The sequence below is a fragment of the Protomyctophum parallelum genome, assembly GCF_964188405.1.
Source record: "Protomyctophum parallelum genome assembly, chromosome: 4".
NCBI lineage: Eukaryota > Metazoa > Chordata > Actinopteri > Myctophiformes > Myctophidae > Protomyctophum > Protomyctophum parallelum.
Window position 1 is genome coordinate 23079951 of NC_139700.1, and position 14084 is coordinate 23094034.

General features: G+C 42.2%; 1 protein-coding gene across 2 annotated transcripts in view; it reads left to right on the forward strand.

Moving 5' to 3' along the window:
* The first annotated feature begins 245 nt into the window (after positions 1–245).
* The window catches only part of znf469 (zinc finger protein 469), a 279591-nt gene continuing 265752 nt past the window's right edge, over positions 246–14084 (forward strand). For both annotated transcript variants that reach the window (XM_083763934.1, XM_083763936.1), the window contains exon 1: positions 246–298. The gene's annotated coding sequence lies outside the window, so the exon portion shown is untranslated. The remainder of the gene's footprint in view (positions 299–14084) is intronic.

A 14084-nucleotide genomic window follows, 5' to 3' on the forward strand; every position in this document is an offset into this window, starting at 1 on the left:
AACAGCGCATAACAGAAACCGATATAGTTTAATCTCAAGCAGCACTGAATAACTTGATTCTATATAGATTAAACTATAAGGGCAATAGCTTATAAGCAATAGCAGACGTTTGCTAAGGGGAGGGCGCTCACAGCTGGGGGAGCGCACAGATGGAAGAGGAGCGATGCGCTGATCCAGTGCAGCGATTCAAACAACATGTACTATTGTTTCCCGGTCTACTACGCTTCTGCAAACAAATTTACGAGAGATGACAACGCTTATCTTCGTTTGAAGGTTCGTTCATATGTTCGTGTCGATGGTAAGTTCAGCCTTTATCGTTCAGAACTATTATTGCGCGCTCAATTTCATTGAAATGTCTACTTGGCTGCACTTTGATTACGCCAATGTCCTGAAGGTGAACTTGAGACGTGATGACGTTGGTGAAACTGCTTTTGCATACATCTGCGGCTGACGTTTTCTATCACCTCGTGTGCATCTGGCTGTTAAATTGCATCGAAATTGATGATGAGGCATGTAGCGCCGCTAATTATAAACTGGTTAGCATAGATTGTGTAAATCTTTATGATCCTGTATGAATAATGTTCTCTCTTGCAACTGCCAAAGATCTAGATAACTTTAAGGAATGTTTGGCCTGATTCCTTATAATGCCTTATCAGTCGTTTTGTCGGGGGGTTTCACAAGTCTTGGATGGCTATATACACGTATGAAGCCATCGTGTGCCTGTTTTACGAGCCACAATGTTCTGCTAAGCAACATGGTAAACAAACGTTTATGTACTCCTAGATATGAACCCTTCTGAACCAGAGGCATTTGTTGAATGGGCTCTGTGGTCTATTTGAGCAACTTAGTACACGGGGATTCATTAGCATCTTATTAAATTAATTACCAGTTTTATTGAGAGGAGAGCCTACTGTTTAGTGTTTACTGCAAAGTGCTTGGAGCTCAATGACAATGAGGCCAACTGACAGTTAATTTGCAGCGACATTACAATCAATATAAATGAGTCCACCAGAATCCTCTGACTTTGATGGTCAACAATAGGCTGTGTTTCTGTCTTTATGCTGGCCTGCATGGACGCATGTTTCAGTCTTTATGCTGGCCTGCATGGACACATGTTTCAGTCTTTATGCTGGCCTGCATGGACACATGTTTCAGTCTTTATGCTGGCCTGCATGGACACATGTTTCAGTCTTTATGCTGGCCTGAATGGACACATGTTTCAGTCTTTATGCTGGCCTGCATGGACACATGTTTCAGTCTTTATGCTGGCCTGCATGGACACATGTTTCAGTCTTTATGCTGGCCTGCATGGACACATGTTTCAGTCTTTATGCTGGCCTGCATGGACGCATGTTTCAATCTTTATGCTGGCCTGCATGGACACATGTTTCAGTCTTTATGCTGGCCTGCATGGACACATGTTTCAGTCTTTATGCTGGCCTGCATGGACACATGTTTCAGTCTTTATTCTGGCCTGCATGGACACATGTTTCAGTCTATGCTGGCCTGCATGGACGCATGTTTCAGTCTTTATGCTGGCCTGCATGGACACATGTTTCAATCTTTATGCTGGCCTGCATGGACACATGTTTCAGTCTTTATGCTGGCCTGCATGGACACATGTTTCAGTCTTTATGCTGGCCTGCATGGACGCATATTTCAGTCTTTATGCTGTCCTGCATGGACACATGTTTCAGTCTTTATGCTGGCCTGCATGGACACATGTTTCAGTCTTTATGCTGGGCTGCATGGACACATGTTTCAGTCTTTATTCTGGCCTGCATGGACACATGTTTCAGTCTTTATGCTGGCCTGCATGGACACATGTTTCAGTCTTTATGCTGTCCTGCATGGACACATGTTTCAGTCTTTATGCTGGCCTGCATGGACACATGTTTCAGTCTTTATGCTGGCCTGCATGGACACATGTTTCAGTCTTTATTCTGGCCTGCATGGACACATGTTTCAGTCTTTATGCTGGCCTGCATGGACACATGTTTCAGTCTTTATGCTGTCCTGCATGGACACATGTTTCAGTCTTTATGCTGTCCTGCATGGACACATGTTTCAGTCTTTATGCTGGCCTGCATGGACGCATGTTTCAGTCTTTATGCTGGCCTGCATGGACGCATGTTTCAGTCTTTATGCTGGCCTGCATGGATGCATGTTTCAGTCTTTATGCTGGCCTGCATGGACGCATGTTTCAGTCTTTATGCTGGCCTGCATGGACACATGCCTGGCATACCTGCTTATGTGCATCTCAAGCCTCTGCCATTTTTCTCTAGCCTACTTATTATCTCATTGCACTTTGACAGCTGACAGATGAAGGCTCATCTTCTTGCCTGCACCATGATAACACTCACATTTAAAAGAACAGTTGTTATTTCGAGGTCAGAAAATGGAGTGACCGAATCTTGTTCTGTATTTGTTCACACTTTTGTGGGTTTCAGCGCGCCTTATATAGAAAGGTCCTTTGTTTTCACATAGAAGAGGGATTCGGAGAGGTCATCCAATTTGGACCGAGCCTGGCTTTGATTCCATGGGAGAACGAATGCTTGTTTGTTAATGCCAAAAAGCTCTCACGTGATGAAAGGAAACTCCAATTTGCTTTTTCATTGAGCAGAAGTCTAAGTACTCAGAAAGAGGCTGTGTTTGATTTACCTCCTCCTATCTTTGTTATGGTTACAAATATGATTATGCCAGATGTGGCATGCAGTGCAAGGTCTCGCACGGAGCCAAAATCGGTTGATATCTATTAGTATGTTTTCCTCCAGTCTAACCGTACCAAAGAGGTCAGCCCATGAAAACAGGGACTAAAGACCTGTGTCTGACACTGCATCTCACCGTCTCGGCAAAGCTTAGATTCAGACATTAACCTATCAAGAATCTGTGTGTGTGTGTGTGTGTGTGTGTGTGTGCATGCGTGCATGATGCGTATGTGTGGGTGTTTGTGTGGTTGGGTGTGTTTGCATGTATGTAGGCAAGGCAAAAATATGGCATATATGTGAGACTGGAAATTAGTTTGTATCTGATTCTGCCTTGTTTTTGTTTTCTGTTTATTTTTAAGTGTAATTAGTGTGTTTATCAAGCTTGAATTCACTGGTAGCTGTTCTGCTATGGGGTATTAGTACTACTGTATACTATTACAAACACAGACTCCAGGGCCGTGCCCTTTTCACTACAGTATGCACGCCATAACAGGCCAAGCCATTTGCTGGCTCACTTAACCCCCAGTCTACACGAGCCAGCCCGCTGCCAGAAAGACACACTTTAGAGGACTGAGGAGATAGTCAGACATGTAATGATTCTTCAAGCATCTCCCTCCCTGGCTAGACACTAGACATGAATGATAGCAAGGGGTGACTGAGTTTGTTTTCTGTTAAGAGCGAGTGGGCTCATCAACATGGGAAGACTTGGAAGTTGGCATGGCCGAAAAAAGCAAAGCGTTTGCAGGAGGCCTGTGGCCGACTTTGTGGAAAACCACGGAAAACAAAAAAAATACATTTTCTTTACATTTTTCATTGGCAATGTGGACCTCAGAGCTTTATGTTCTTTTTCATGTGAGTGACCACTTGGGCTCCAGATAACTTTATGGACAAGGAATCATGTAAAAATGCAACAATCCCAACAACCAAACTGAAAATATGCTTCTTTTCTCATTTTGGTCACTTCCCTACTGCATACATGTATTGGTAGGAAATTCCCCATTTAAACCCAATTAACCACTTTAACCTATGTCAAATTGTGTCCCTTTGTGAGCTTGTAGATCTGCTATTTCCAACGTATGTTTGCCTATTCTTGCCGAATGTTCTCATGTTATGACATGCCCAAAATAGGGATGGATTCATTCATGTATATAAACTCCTGTTCAGGCCCTAACTTAGAACAGTGGGTTTGTTTGGCTCAGAGGAAGTGCCCAGTACATGATGTCCTGTTCACAGCACCTCCATGCTGCCTCTTCAGTCCATCACGTGCTGTTGTTGTCTTCATCTTCTTTAATGAGCTCCAGAGAATGTGCGGCAAAATTCAGAGAGAGAGAGAGAGAGAGAGAGAGAGAGAGAGAGAGAGAGAGAGAGAGAGAGAGAGAGAGAGAGAGAGAGAGAGAGAGAGAGAGACTAGAAGCAGATCCTCATTAAATCTCACACAGTGAAATTAATCACATGAACAATGTTAACTTTAGAACACAGGGAGGAAGATCATTTGCGAGCCTTCCGGCCCTCGACATCTTTTGGCCGAGATATGCACACACACCCTCAGGTCCAATCAAGGCTCTTGTGATCTGAGATGGACAGAGCAGAGGTCTGTGTTTTGCCATGGCTGTGATGCAAGTAAGGAGAGAGCAGTCGCAGAAAAGAGAGAAGACGAGGAAGGGGCCTCCATGGGTTTTAAAGCTCTGACAATTATCTCTGCAATCAGTGCTGAACAAAAACTCCTTTTTATTTTCAGTGATGAGCCCTGCCTCCACCACTCAGCTCAGCCATGCTCAGCCCAGGGAAACGAAGTAACTGCTGTTGTACCCATGCAGCTGTCTCTTGGCCCTGTAATGCTTTTGGTGGAATTAGAGAGTGGAGGAAAGTATCAGGAAACACCCTTGGGCTGTGATGTTACTGCTGAGTAGTATGATGAAAAGTGTGTGGCTGGCAATGAAGCGCCAAAGGCCCAGGGAGAAATCAAATGTAAACTAGAAAGTTGAGCTAACTTGAAGGGACTGTGTGACCTTTTTATGAGCAAACACTGACTTTAGAGTGCGTCAAAAATTAGTATAAGCAGATAAGACATATCAGAGGCACGTTTTTGTTATCCTTTACCAAAGGCAGATATTGGTTAACGGCCATACCATAGGCTATCTGTTTAAAAAAAAAATATATACAGTATATATATATATATATATATATATATATATATATATATATATATTTTTTTTTTTTTCTTTTCTTTTTTTTCTGCTCCGACTCTTGTGGCTGCAAGGAGATGATTCCTGAAGCCAAAGTATGACTTGGCCTATCAAAGAGTAGTGTGCTGTGGATAGTGTGAATAGTATAATTTTAGATTATTGTGTTTTTTTCTCCCAAATTTAATTGTTATGCCAATTCCCATGTTTATACTGTAGATCCTGTTACTGCCAACTTGTACTCTTGGGCTTGGGTGGGTGTAGAGTAGAGTAGACATTAGACAACCACGTCTCCCTCAACATACAATGAGTCGCCAGTCTTCTGACAGTGAGGAGATTTTAAGACAACGTTGAACGCGTGTGGATGAACATGATGCAAAGTCGCTTTACAGGACAAAAATTAAAACAATTTTATTAGGGAAAAAAATATATAAACAAAAGGGCGTTGGGATTTATGTAGGGGATGCTAATCTAAAAAGGTGGATTTTGAGTGTGGTGAGGGTGGGGACAGGCAGCTCTGGTGTGAGTTCCACAGTGAGATCGAGAGCAGCCACTGTGAAGGCCCTGTCACCCCAGGTTTGCTTGTGTGTCTTGGGGATGTCCAGGAGGTTGGCATTGCCTGACCTGAGGGAGTGCGAGGGGTTGGATGAGTTCAGGGAGGTAGGAGGGGGGTCTGGTTATTGAGGGTTTTGTAGGCCATGTAGTTAGTTTAATGCTTCATAACACTTTATAATTATGTATAGTCCCAAAAACTTACTGTATAATCTCTGTTACAATGTGTTGAGTTAGAAATGTTAGGAATGTAAACAAAGTCACAGAGGAATCACACCCATGGTAATGCCCGAATATTACTATTTGTATTGAAATTCATCATTGAGTATGCAGGGAAAATACATGTGTGTTGTGTTTGTTTGAATGTGAGACTGAGTATGTGTTTGTCAGTAAGTCTGCATGTGGCAGAGAGTGAAATAGTGCATCTGAGAAAGAGGTTTGGAAGCAACATGCCCATCTGGTTCAGTTCTGGTGGATCACATGATCAGTGGGTAGAGCACACACCAGGGGAGGGGATGCAATTGTTTTACCAGACAGACAGACAGACAGACAGACAGACAGACAGACAGACAGACAGACAGACAGACAGACAGACAGACAGACAGACAGACAGACAGACAGACAACAATCATGGTTCCTGTTTTTGTTCGGGTTTGTGCGCCAGGCATTTTTATTATTTCTGTGGTTTATGTCATTTCTCCCACACTTGTCACAGAAGACAACATATTATTTCCCTGAAGTTCACTTAATGTAGTGATAGCACAATTCTGGAAAATGGCTTGAAGCACCCTGTCGTGTTTTTCACTTGAAAAGTTGTATAACAACGTACAAATTGGGCTGCTATGGGAACCGTTGTTTATGTCATCAGACTTTACAAGATCCACGCAGCTGAATGTCTTATATTAGACCGATGTATTAATCCATGTGCGTCCTACAGTCCTACACTGCTGTGCAGCAGAGACCATGGCATGAAGCCCGATTTATACTTTTGTCGTACGACGGAGCATAAAATTAAGCATGTTTCTGCTCATTCGCTCATCCCACATGCTGCTGTTCCTTCCTCCAGGAGCCCCTCACACGTGTGCGCGAAAAGACCCCAAATGATAAACGGCCTGCTATTAAAGGTATGATTGATATATCTGCAAAAACGTCCTTGGGTGGTAAACAGTTTGCCCAGGGAGTAATGCACTTATAAATAATGGCTTGTGGAGCTGATTCTGCTTTTGCTCACGGACCATTTGCAGTGGAAGAGATGACAGTAAACGTGTCTGGGAGATGAATGGGGGGGTGCGTGAGGTACATGTATGTACAGCGCTGGCTTTCTATTCATATCTTCAGCTGAGCAACATTCCTAGTTTTTGTTCTTTTTTTGCACGATGCACATAGTGCTACGCAGAGTTGGGTGTAACGAGTAACGGAAAATCTCGTTACTGTAACGACACTACTTTGGTCGGTAGCGAGTAATATAACGACACTACTCCTCCAAAATTGATAATCACACTACAGTTACTGGTCGCTTTAGTGCTGCAGTTACTCGTTACTTAATTGCGTCATGTGGCTGCTTTCAGCAGTGTTGCTTTGGACTAATGCACACAACGGAGATGAGTTGAACATGAACAGTAATGGTGCGCTGGAGTCGCGGACTAGAACATGTCAAATTTACGTCGTTTCGGTATTAAAATCTCCGCAGAAGCACTGCTCACAGCGAGCCAGTCTCCCACTGTCACAGAGACGGAGCAGTTGGGGCGTTGCCATGTCCGCTTATTATAAGCGACTTTGGGCTTGTTGTATAATAGCCTAGTCAGGCTTCTTTTGGGCTTGTTTTCATAGACATGGCTGCTTGTTTCTCTTCCAAAACCTGGCAACACTGCCAGCTGGGAGGGTCTTGTTTGTTGTAGAATGTATGTGCTCTCAGAGTCACAATCACTAGTTGTCTCCACCAGCCGAAGGCATGGGGAGAGTATGTTTTGCACTCCGTCCGTCCGTCCGTGTGTCCGTCCGTGAACAGCTAATCTCAGCCACCGTTAACCCGGTCGATGCCAAATTTTGCACACACACTCCCTGGATGCCAACCATGAACCTCTGCCCCAAACTTTCCAGAACGGCCTGTTATAGCGCCACCAGGAGGCCGCTTTGTGCAAAACAAGCCCGGTCGATGCCAAATTTTGCACACACACTCCCTGGATGCCAACCATGAACCTCTGCCCCAAACTTTCCAGAACGGCCTGTTATAGCGCCACCAGGAGGCCGCTTTGTGCAAAACAAGTTTTTGCACAGTACACCTACAGATTTTGTCCAAACATCACGCAAATTGGTACACAGTCTCTCTAGAGCCATTCAACCAAACCGGTCTTTCAGATTTCTCAGACTCCATCCTGATTGGTTAAGATTGGCTTCCAAAATTCACAGGAGTGCTCAGTTTCAAACAAAATGCTGCAAATCATGAACACATCGCGTGATTTTCGTGAAATTGTGCACCCACATTCCCACTAGGCCGAGGACGAAATGCCACATGAACAATTTCAACTCAGCCTCAAGGTGGCGCTATAACTGGCCCAAAAGTGTTTTTACCTCTAACTGCACGGATCTGTGGATAACCTGGTGGAGACCTGTGCCCAGAAGGGCACTTTTTAGTTAATGCAGAGATGAATAAACCAAATATGCCGACATGAAAAACTACATTTAATGAGCATGGAGCAGGGAACTCCACATCATAAAGAAAGGGATCCTAAAGCACTGTGAACATATAGGCTACTGATTTCTCTCAGTCTCATTATTTTTATTTGAATATATCTGATTTGATTGATTGAAGAATTGATTAGAAGTTTGCATAGAAAAGGTTTTACAAGGTGAAGAGAACCACTGCACTAGACCGTTTTGGAAAGGCCCATTTTGTTTTATTCCTCCACAACCTGGTAAAGAGCATAAAGAAAGATGTTGTGTATGTCCTCCTTATTAGGATTATAAAGATTTGTTAAGTGGTAAATTATGTGACAATGCGACATGCGATTTTATGGAGTAATGCAAAAGTAATGTAACGAGTAATGTAACTAGTTACTTTCTCCAGGGAGTAATAAAGTAATGTAAGGCATTACTTTTTTCAAAAGTAATATGTAATATGTAGTGCCTTACTTTTATGAGTAATGGACCCCAACTCTGGTGCTACGTGAAGATATATTAGGAAAAACATTACATTGTGTGTGTGTGTGTGTGTGTGACATTCAGCTGCTTCTAGATTTAATCTCTGCGTTTGTCACAAGACTCTATTTTCTCGACTAGAGCACTGTGTTGGTGTCAGGGATTCTGCCCTAGATTGGTTCTCATCCTACCTTTCTGATAGACATTTTTCAGTAAAATTTGGAGACTTTGAATCCTCCTCCTCCCCCCTGTCTTCCAGAGTCCCCCAGGGCTCGATCCTGGGGCCAATACTGTTCTCCCTTTATGGGACTAATTTTCAAGAAACACAGCATCGCCTATCATTTCTACGCAGATGATTCCCAAATCTATATGACCCTAAAAAAGGGAAGCAACGACTCCCTGACACCCCTTCTTAACTGTCTCAATGACATTAAGGCCTGGATGGCTCTCAACTTCCTCAGTGTAAATGAAAGAAAAACGGAAGTCATAGTGTTTGGGCCTAGTGGCCCCGGTGTTGTACCCACCGACCTTGGTCCCCTGCAGCCTTATGCCAAACCCGTTGTCTCTAACCTTGGGGTCAAATTGGATAATGCACTCAAACTGGACAAACGGGTAAACGCTGTGGTTCCAGCTTTTATCACCTGAGGCTGCTTGCCAAAATCAAGTCTGTGCTTTCTTTTAACTATTTTGAACGTGTCATTCACGCTTTTATCTCCACTCGTTTAGACTACTGCAATGCACTGTATGTTAGTTTAAACCAGACTTCCATGGCACGTCTACAACTGGTCCAAAATTCTGCTGCGCGTCTCCTAACTGGAACCTGTAGGCGTGCCCATATTACACCTGTTCTGGCCTCCCTTGACTGGCTCCCCGTCCGTTTTAGAGTTGATTTCAAGATTTTATTGTTTGTCTTTAAATCACTGAACGGTCTTGCGCCGCAGTATCTCTGTGACCTTATAGAGGTTTATACTCCCTCAAGGTCATTGTGTTCTGCTGGCCAGTTGAATCTCCAGGGGCCCGTTTCACGAAACTTGGATTAGAGATTTAATCGGGATTTAACAGATATCCTGGTTTAATATATCCTGGATCAGCGATTAACCGGTTTCATGAAAACTGGTTAATCTTGCCAGATTAAGTTTGCCAGTTAACCTGGATATGTTTAGGCTTGATTCAGTTTCATGAAAGCAATGCCACACTAGTTACCATGGAAACTAATGCTGTGGATTTAGCCTGCTCCGGACCAGGCTAACAGCCAGGTTTAACCTAATCCTAATGTCTTTACTGTTCATTAAAGGACAACTTTAGTTTTTTTTCAACCAAGGCTCATGTTTTAGGTTGTTATTAGAGAAAGTAAAAGATGAGTGTTCATTTTTCTTCATTTGCTGCTTTCTTTCGGGGCATTCGAGCATGGGTCTAAATATGTATGTCTTTACAAAATATTATGGCGATTTATTTTTTTATTATTTACTATAGTCCTAATATACCCCAGGTATATTAGTAGTAGTATTAGTAGTAGTAGTAGTAAGGTAGTAGTAGTAGTAGAAGTCATATTGCATTGCATCGCAGCCTTCCAATCAGCCTTGTCAATTATTCAGCCTCATCCTGTACGTTCACTTACCACTAGTTGGCAGCAGCTAATAATCACTGCAGGTACTCGACCTGTCATGTCACATTGACCTGTGTTGTTTGGTTGTAATTGTTCCCACTTCCCAGTGTGTGCACTCACTGCACTAGCAGCGCTGAGAGTTGCGATTGCATCATTGTATAGCCTTGCTTGCTTGCTATGCTGTATAGCCTATGCTGCCTTCCAGTTATACCTTAAAGTAAAAAATGGTTGAATCAAGCTGCTTTTGTGTATTTTTCTACTTGGCTGTGTATGCTGTTCATGCTTTGAAGTCCGATAATACACACTGACATTTTATTTATTCATTATTTAATTAATTATGAATTATTAAAATGATGACGTCATGAACGGGGCCTCCCGTTCCTTAAGGCCGCCCCTGGATACATGGCTCTCTGTATTCACCTGTAACCTGCTGTTATGTTCGTAACGTTGTTGCGTGCGTGCGCACATGTGTGTGCGCGCATGTGTGTGCGTGCGTGACAGAGAGAGAGACCTGTGATCACGTGGCCTCAGCAGGGGTGTTCTGACAAGTAACTGCTCTGCCTGAGAGTGGAATGTTTTTTGTATAAAACAAAAACATCCAGTAGATTTTCCTCCATGCACATTGACATCTCAGTACACACAATGGGAAGAATGGGAATCGGATCACCTTTAACCCTAACCAAGCATGTCATTGGACGATGAATACAATACAGTGTTCCTATAAGTACTAAATAGCCAGAATTTACCATCTGTCCTGGATTGAGATTAATATGGCTGTGACGGTAGGATATTCCCTTCATGGCAACAATTGAAATGCATCTGTTTGCATCTGTCCGAGACTGTTCCAAAATTCTGTATCTGTGTTCAGATATTTTTTGTTTTCTTTTACTCAAGGAGCTCCAATTTACATAGAGGTTTTATGGTTTATTAGTAGAATATGGTTTTGAATTGTATGTAAGACATTTTATTGAGATTTATGTCTTGGCAGAGTAGACTACATGAGGGTTCAGCTACAAAGCAAACTGAACGGATGGATTACAATAATAGTGTTTATGTTAGAAGTATCTTTAACAAATCTGTCACGGCCTCAAGGCTCGATAATATATGTTTACATTGTGTACCTCCGTAATAAGATACGCAGTTTGAACATTTTGCTGAGCTGGCACTTATTTTTCTAGAATCAGTGCTGAGGGTAGTCTAATGACAACATTGTGTCATATAACATTCGGTGGTGAATGGTGAATACGTCACTTCATCAGAGCTACCAACCTGCACACATTTTGTGTGCAGGTTCTAGGCGTATAGACACCTAGAATTGCGTGGTTGGTACACAAAATGTGTGCAGGTTGGTAGCTCTGCTTCATGTCTCTCTCTCTCTCCAAAGTCATCTATTCTCCAATCATCTCAATCCTTCATGCTAGCCGGCTAGCTCACCAGTAGTTTACACCCCTGGCTTTTCCCCATACTTGTTGGCAGATTTTTGTTGGTACTGTGCACGTTCTCGTTGATATTCTGCCAGTGTAGCACCCATCCAAGGACTTCTGCAGGGTAGGCTTCAGGTTCTTAGCATTCACACTCACAGACTATAGGAGAACACTTTAAGGTCATGCTCTGATGAGTTGACCTACTGTATGAGCCCAGGTATTTGAACTCATTGGCTTCTTTCAGTACAATACCTCCTGTTGTCGGTAGAGGAGGATGTTGTTGGTGGCGGTGGTGATAACCTCTGTTTCTTTTTTTGCATTTAGCCAAAGACTAACTGTGACACTCTGTCATCCTATTCCTTATACTGCAGTTCATTACTAGCTGACCACAACGATGACCACAAGTAACAATGTAATTTAATGACATGCTAGGTTCATTGTTTACCTGATATCCTATAGTTTCAATGTTATTATTTTTGATAGTAGGCCTATATTGATTAGACTGATATGTTCTTGGTTTACCTGTGATCCTTGCTTATTGTCGCTCTGGATAAGAACGTCTGCTACATTGTTGTTACAACTACAGCATTGAGTTGTCTAGATGTCCTACTGTATACTGTCTTACTATTTTTCATTATTCATGGGGTTTTTGTTTGTGTGTATGTGATGTGTTAACCTCCTGTATCTTAAAGTATTTCTCTGTCACTCTGTAACTGTATCTTAACTACTGTGCTCCCTCTATCTATCTGTTTTATATAAAGGTGCTACTGTATATTATTATTAATAAATATGTTATTGGCACAGCATTGTTTTAAAGCTGCAAATCCTTTAATTACAGAGGATTTACATGTTGAACTGTTTAGGTTTGTTGTGGTATAAATGGTACTGATATAGTAGTGCATTTGGGCAGTGACGACAGTTTCGTGTGAACAGTAGTACTGGTTAATATTTGTTATAGAACCACTAATATGTAATGTATGGGTTGTGATGAGACATCTGTTCCAGGCCATTACTGGTGTACCTCTCCACTCTGAGACACATTATCAGTCCTAGGAGCTGAGTGCTGGTACTGTGTGTGGATGTATTTTGATTAGACATTAGATCTCCGCCATTATTACTCCCATCTCCATATTAGCTAGGTGGTTATAAATCATTTCATTCCTTTCGGCTGTTATTGCTTCCACATGTCCGCTGCCCAGGTTTCGTGGGCTCACACAGGGGTCTAGTATCTGTGGTTTGTGTGTGTGTGTGTGGGGGCCGGGGGGACGGGTGGGGGACCCCCTAATGGGCTTAGACAACCCTGGAGCCCCCCACCTCCACCACATGGGACGCACCCATGGAGCGGAGACGGCAGTGTGCTGATTAGGCAGGGATAATGTGAACACAGTTAAAGGGGCAATGGGGGGGGGCACACCCATCCTTAGACTTGCATGATGCTGATGAGGGAATACAATATTGTAACCAGCCCTGCCATCCTGCATCTGGCATCCACAAAGGAAAGATCTGCACAGGGGATATACTGTACGTACTACTGTATGAAATGTATGTCTTTTCCGAGCTGGAACACCACATGTGTATATAAGGATATAGCACTCTCGCTGTAATTCATACAAATGGTATAATGACACACACACACACACACACACACACACACACACACACACACACACACACACACACACACACACACACACACACACACACACACACACACACACACACACACACCACACTGTATGTGTTTCCCATTTAAATTGTATATCATTTTTCGTCGTTTCTGGGAAAGGCAAGCGATGTTTGCCATTTCACAGGCCCATTGCTTACCTCAGTTGTTTATTGTGGCCCTAAGTGAAAATGTTAAGCACTATATATGCATACAGTATAATATACCGATGGGATGACAGCATCTCAGTGGATTCAGCTAGTCCCTCCAGGTGAAAGTTCTTACAGACAGGATATGTTGGATATGAAGACGCAAAATGTATACAATGTACAGTAGAAAATGTATTAAAGCTTTTACAGTATTAAATGTATTAAAGGAAAAGTTAAAAAAATAATGTATAAAAAATTGTAAAAAGAATAAGCATAAATAACTGCATAAAGCGGAATAAAGTATGTGGAAGTAGTATGATGCCCAAAAAGTGGCAGAATAAATTAAGTAAAGTATTACTGTCTACTAATGATTTGTAATGTATGAATAATGCTTTACAATGTATTATTGATGAATTAAGAAAAGGTCAAAAAGAAAAAGAAAAAAAAGAGTCAATCCAATGGAGTATACATATAAAAGCATTCATGAGCTTAACAGAAATTGTATTGAATAGCATACTTTTACATGTAAAAAGAAGGTTCAAATAGCATATAGGCCTATCTTTAAAAGCATAAACACAATGATTATTGATAATGGTCTAAGATTTTTCTTTAAATGTAAAAAAATAATAATATTAAGTTCTTAATTCAAAGTTTTTTTTTA